Raw genomic sequence first — 7,294 nt, 5'->3', positions numbered from 1 at the left:
AACCACTGCAAAGCAGTGTCACGCACCCCCAACTTGGATAAACACTCCAGAAGGATACCTGTTGAGAGGTCAAGGCCAACTAACAGGGACACTTTTCTCCTGTCCCTCTCCAGACAAAAGTTATCATACAGGGTGACCAAAGCAGTTTCTGTGTGCTGGGCCTAAAACCCCGATTGAAATGGATCTAGAAAATCAATTTCTTTCAAGAGCACCTGGAACTGGCCTACAACCATCAGTTAGGAAGGGAGGGGAGACTGGCAACTGGCTGGCAGTTACTTAGATTTTCCTAATCCAATGAGGGTTTCTTGAGGAGTGGTTTTACCACTGCTTCCTTCAAACAGGCAGGGACCATCCCCTCCTGCAAGGAGGCATTAATCACCTTTCTGGCCCAGCCAGTTTCCCCCTCCCAGCTAGTTATCAGCCAAGAAGGGCAATTGTCCAGAGTGCAGGTGGTCACCTGACTGATCCAAGCCATGTCCACATCCTCAAGCTATAAAAAGAAAGATAATGACATGAAATGTCCTTGAGTCCATTTATTATGCTGGCCTTCCAGTTGCTTTATGTTGCTTTATGTATCAGCTGAAAAGTGATTTGTTGAGCATACCAGACACCTGGAGTACCAAATCCTTCTAAAGGAGGTCACTGCACAGTAAACAACATGCTATGATTTTTATAAACTATTGGAATTGTTTCAAATGGGCTTAGGCTTAGACATTTTGCAAGTCAATTTTTAAGGAAGATGGAAAGGAAGCTGTGTTAACATATTTTGTGAAAAATTAGATATAAACAATGAGGATCCCTCTCACCAGACACTCCCCTTCTCTTCGACAGACAAAACCTCCTAGGGCATAGAGAAAACAAAATCAGATAATGGAAACTTGGCATATCTGAGCAACACTAAATATACTTGAAAGGTGCATAGAATTATATCTAATTCTACACATTCTGTGACCTGCTCTTTCATTACAGGTTTGAAATATCAAGTTACCATATTTTGCTTGATTATAAATGGCATTCTCAGATTGTCAAGGCCAGAGGCAGCTGGGCACCAGCACATCAATACAATCTGTCGCAGACTGATGAAAAGCAACTAGATATCATCTGCTTTCTGAAAATGTTGAAACAAGAATTATATGTGCAATGTCAACCTTTCTGGGAGGAAGAAAAATCAGATCTAAACTAAGAATCACATACAACTGTCTCTGGGAAGCCATCTGCTAAAAATTTAATTTGTACTATAAATTTTATAGACATTAATACAAGGGATGGTAAAAATTATGCTGTCTAGAAGTCTAGACAGAAGCTGTCTTCTCAAAGAAAAGGCACTACTAGTATCCTGAAAGGCTGTTCTGTATGAATTGCAAGTTCACATTGTGCTTGTGGCGGAACACCGCATGCTAATTTGCATGCCCAAATACAGTTACCAAGTTTGTATTTAAAAAAGCAGTTATACATTAGCACTGAAATGCTACTTCTTTTATTGTGCATATGGGACTGGATCCCAAGATATGTTAAATAAATTCATGGAAGGAAATTTTCATGCCCTCTCCTCTCCCTGAAGCCCCTATGTCCCATCCACATTACAGGATGGCAAGGTGCACTCACCCTTGGGGGATTTTCATGGGTCCCAGGTGACTTGGGCAAGGGTAGTTCAGGAGATCTTCCTTCCATGAAAGTTAGCACATCTTAGGATCCAAACCTTTGAGTAAAAATCATGGCATCTGAATTGAAACCAGTCTATATGTAATCCCCTTTACCTGCAATGTTCACCTGTAAATGACATTCCATAAGGCTTTTCTTAAACATCTTGTGATAGAGGCCTGATTATAAACCTACTTTCTTGCCCATATAGTCCAGAATGCTGTTCTCACAATAGCCCATTAGATACCTCCATTAAACATGCAAGCAGGAATTGAATGCAAATGTGTTCTTCCCTCTGTTGATTCCCAGCAACTGATATTCAGAGGCACATTGCCTCTAACAGTGGAGACAGAACATGAATAATAGTCACCAGTAGCATCCATGAATTCATATAATTGCCTTATGCTTATATAGCCCATACTTCTGTGCATCGAAAGCCCTGTATAGGAGGCTTCCAGACATAAGCAAGTGTATTTATACAGCAAGTCTTCAATGACAATTGCTATCCAAAAGGTGAGCTATTTTAAGAAATTCCATTGCACTTAGTACACCCACAGGTGCTTATTCCAACTCTATTGCCTTGTAGCACTGATTACAAATTGAAGATGAAATGTTCATACTGGTGAAAGATATTTGTTAGACTGTACAGAGCCATATAAGAAAGAAAATGCTAGTTTAAAAAACTTTTTCAAGGCAATTTCTACTTTTTCAACTGCTGATCCTTCCTGATTATTAAAATAAGTTGATATCCAGCTGAATGATTTGCCTACACAGAGTAAAAAAAAATGAGCTCGACAAAACTGCAAGAGGGTTTTATCAAAACCTGCAAAATCTATTTAAGAAAATGCTTCTGTGCCAAATAAGAAATGAGCACTGCAGTTTCCAGTTGGTTTCCTTTCTGTCTGACTGTTCTTATCGATTTCATTGGGGAAGCTATACGGTCATATGTATTTACTACATTAAAAACCACAGGTTTCAGAAACACCAATATAGATCTTGTGTTTAGCAAAACCACAGGTTTCAAATTGATGGCTCAATATTTTGTCACTTTTATAATGGCTCTTAAACAGCACTGTTCTATCAGAGAAACAGGATGTCAGAGAGGTGCTGTGTTGTTATCAACACACCACCTACAAGTGCACTCTTCCAAACATAAGCTACTCTGTCCAGTTTGTTTCATTGATCTGGGAGAGTTGTGTAGGTCTTGATGTTAGGGTTGCCATATTAAGGCTTTCATGCCTTTAGTAGCTGTACAGAACAAGAAGATTTGAACAGATTCTTTAACACTGGGCTTCAATAAAGCAAATAATTTAATTAGACAGCACCTATATGATATTGAGGGATGCATGGTCGGCGGTTCGAATCCCCCCCCCCCCGTCGTTTGGTCCCAGCGCCTGCCAACCTAGCAGTTTGAAAGCACCCCCAGGTGCAAGTAGATAAATAGGGACCGCTTACTAGCGGGAAGGTAAACGGCGTTTCCGTGTGCTGCGCTGGCTCGCCAGATGCAGCTTGTCATGCTGGCCACGTGACCTGGAAGTGTCAGCAGACAGCGCTGGCTCCCGGCCTCTAGAGTGAGATGAGCGCACAACCCTAGAGTCTGGCAAGACTGGCCCGTACGGGCAGGGGTACCTTTACCTTTACCTATATGATATTGAGTGACAGAATAATTTGGCCACAATAAGGAACTTGTTTGTCCGCGGTATGATAATTTTCCACCTAGTCATTTTGAAACTCTGGCACCCTATTTGCAAAATTTAACAATTCCAAAATACAGACGCACTTTCACTTCCACAAGATTGAATATACTGGCTTTGGCTGTACTTGAGGGTCGATTTCAAAAGAATTCTCCTGGAAAAATGGCTATGTTCATGTGGAGATGGCAGTATTGAGTCAGTGGCGCACTCTTTATAAAGATTTGAGGAGTGAGGTTATTACCCCTCTACTATTGTCCATGACAGGTTGCTCACTGCATGTTCAGTGAGTGGCTGACACCAGTCCCACAAGTCAATCAGATTTGTTGAGTTCCACTGAATCTCAATAATATGTGTCAAACTCACCCAGCACTTTCTCCCCAATTGCTGGTACAAAGAGGGGATGGTGCCATAATTTGGTTATAGGTGGCACCAGCCAGCTAGATGACCATAAGCTTCAGGCAGCTAGGGGGAGTAGCTGGGGGTGGGGACAAGAATTGGTCATGCCTCCTCTCCCATTGCTCTTAATGGAAACCCCAATGGACCATCTCAGAGAAAACCCTCAATGCAGAGGGAGAAAGGCAGGGCACAGTAGTCTCTTGTTGTGGCACAAGGACAACTTGCTCTTTGCCTGAAAGAGCAAGGAGCTGGTGCTGTGTGGGCTTTAGGAGCAAGCAGTTATGCAGTATGCGCTACTCCCAACACACACACTTGTGGGTGGAGGCAGGGAGAGAGAATGTGTGACTCACAGGTCACACAGATAGAATACAGCAAACTGCATAGAAAATCATGTGGAAAGGAATACTGTCCAACCTTCTTCTGAAATATTACAAGTTACTTACCCAGGGTCACCTCTGTGGTGCATGCCCTTAGCATACAAAAGCACAGGGGGAGAGAAGCAAATTCTTTCATTGGTCCTTCTATCCAAAAGTCAACTTTAAAAGGCAACTAGAAAAGAAACTCCTGCATCTATCTGTTTGAAACTTGGCAGGATCCATACCCACATTAGGGGCTTCCATGCTTGAATTTCATACAGTTCTGCTAAACACGTAGTTATAGGTGATTCACCAGTTTCAAACCTCCAACTTTAAGTGCAGCTAGCACTAAAACCCCTGCACTTATTGTCAGCATTTCACTCTCCCGTTGCTGGATGTGTGATTATTACATCACATGTCAGTGTTTACTTTCCAGGCTTGTACAGGTGTACACCTGTAGTATGGAAATGGCAGCATGGAAATGATAGGGTTTTCTCCTTTCTCTGCTTAGTTGTATAAGCCTAGCAACAAATTACCATAACTAGAGAAAGGTAATCATTTGAATTCCCCCTGTAGTCTATGGGACATAATGCAAGTGCTTATAATTCATTTATATAACACCATCAATGTGAACTGAAATTAACCCACTTCTGTGGTTTCTGCCTCCTAAGAGATCATAACAGAAGCAGCAAGTTAATTACATGATGAAAAATTAAATAATTCAAGAATTTTCAAAACTTCTTTCCAAAACTCTTGAAGCGAGAGTGGCTTGCTTTCAAAACTCGAGTTTAAAGGTCTGAATTGTGTGTTTGTGAAAAGATTTTCTCATATTTGTAAACATTCACATAGGCTGGAGAATCGAAGTTTTTTTCTCCTAGACAGTGCTCTACCAACATGAACAATCTCAAGGTCAATTATTTTTTAAAATGTTAAGACAACAATATGAGAATATTTGCAGTTCTTGTTTCAAAGTGCAAATAGGAAGATGGATTTATTAGTATGATGCTGATGGAATAAAAAAAAGTTAGAAATCAATAAACTATCAAAACTTGCCAACGTGCAGAAAATGCTGCTGTCAGATTTAAAATGTATTTTTTTCCAGATAATTAAAATGCTGGTTGACACAAGTTAGGGAAAACTCAGAATGCTATGGAAACACCAAAAAATTTAGGTAGCAGTGTGAGTTCATTAGGAAAAAAATATGAAAAGCAACAGCAGCACGTCTTTATTGTGGTCAACTAAAACATTACAAAATAGTGAGCAAACTTCAAAGTATATCAGAACTCAATCATCAGGGTGGTTAAGTGCCAAAAGGCAGATGAAAGCATGATGGAAGAGTTTGTAGCCTGTAGCTCTGAAGAGGAAAATCTCCCCTCTAATTAGGTTGGATGGCCTCATCAGAGGCATACTCAAAAGCAACATACTCAAATCTATGGTTTTTATGTGAGGAAAATGCAGGCAGGAAAGAACTCTGAAACTGTATTGGACAGACCAGAGTTTGTGCAAAGCAGACCCAGCTCTACAAGTCCACAATTTTCAAGCAACAGGGCACTAATAAAAGCAATTTCCTACCTTTCCCCACTCAACACCACCATTTGGTACCACCCAGAAAACACACAAAATATCACAATGAGCTTCTCAGTCTCCATTCTGAATATTGTAGTCTTAAACCTGGAGATTGTGCTTACCAGTCTATGGCATACAGTGGTACCTCGGGTTACATACGCTTCAGGTTACATACGCTTCAGGTTACAGACTCCGTTAACCCAGAAATAGTGCTTCAGGTTAAGAATTTTGCTTCAGAATGAGAACAGAAATCGTGCTCCGGCAGCGAGGTGGCAGCAGGAGGCCCCATTAGCTAAAGTGGTGCTTCAGGTTAAGAACAGTTTCAGGTTAAGTACGGACCTCCAGAACAAATTAAGTACTTAACCTGAGGTACCACTGTAGTTGTTACCAAAGGTTTGCAAGCCATCCCAAGAAAGGTCATTCTGATGTTGTGAGGCGGGGGGGGGGGGGGAATCTTTGTTCACTTTCCCATAATTTTATACATTTCTATCATGTTGCCTCTTACCTGTTCTCTAAACCAAAAAGTCCCAAATTTTGTACCTTTCCTCATAGGGGAGTTGCTCCAATCCCTTGATAATTTTGGTTGCCTTTTTCTGAAGTCAAATGCTCAAACCTACTGATACGGAAAAAGTAAATATATAAGAAACACTATACACCCTTCCATGGTAGAACTCTTGATGTAGTATATGGCTCCAGGAGTTGTCATAACAAAGCACCTTTTATGAAGTCTTCCGTATCTATTTAATAGGCCCTTGCTGCTGGGCTCAATGGAGTTGTGTACAGACTCTTCCTAATCACAGTGACATAGTACATCATAAAGGCACAGGAGAAACAAAACAAGGCTAAACTGAAAAGAACATGGCGAATTGTTACTCTCGATATTAAAGTTTCACCACTTTAACAAGAGACACTTGTTACTGAAGTATTCCTTAAAACATTCAGTTGTTTCAGTGACAAGAAACTTCACTGAGAGGCAAACTATTTTGCTGTTACAGCAACATCAAAAAAAGCATAAACATGATAGGCAGCAGAAAACCAAGTCAAATTAGAGAACTTGACTTTAGATTCCAGTCTTCCCATCAGAACAGTAAGCAAAATGCTAGTTAAGGGGAGCAGTATAGAGGATCAATCTAGATTCTAATGAACAAAAGGAAAGACTAATCACTAATCCTAATGTTTGGCTGGTACTCTTTGCTTCTGTTTAATAGAATCTAAATGCATCCTCTGTTTCCCCTTCTTTGACTAATGTTCTGCTTACTGTAGGGAGGACTGAAACCTAAAGTCAAGTTCTCAAACCCAGGAGAAACAACTGTCAGTATTGACTGAAGCAAAACACTAGAAAGGATTAAAATGAAAGAAAACAATCACAGAAAGATTTGGCAGATCAAGCTTCGCATGGCCCTTGGCAAAGTGCCCTTGATGGCTGTGGCCTTTTTTCATTTCCCACAATGCTTTTCAAACAGTGCTGCTCCAAAGCCTTGTGGGAAATTAGAACAGCTGCTGCTACCAGGTAAGCTACAGCTGGGGGTCAATCGTAGGCGTCAGTGTGTCCTGCCAGCTGCCTGAGGGTGCCAAGTACTGATGCTGGATCATGTTTGGCTGCCCGGTCTACTCTCTCCCTCTCTTGGCTGGCATCCAATG

The sequence above is a fragment of the Podarcis filfolensis genome, assembly GCF_964270895.1.
Source record: "Podarcis filfolensis genome assembly, chromosome: 5".
Classification (NCBI taxonomy): domain Eukaryota; kingdom Metazoa; phylum Chordata; class Lepidosauria; order Squamata; family Lacertidae; genus Podarcis; species Podarcis filfolensis.
This window is presented reverse-complemented; position numbering follows the sequence as displayed.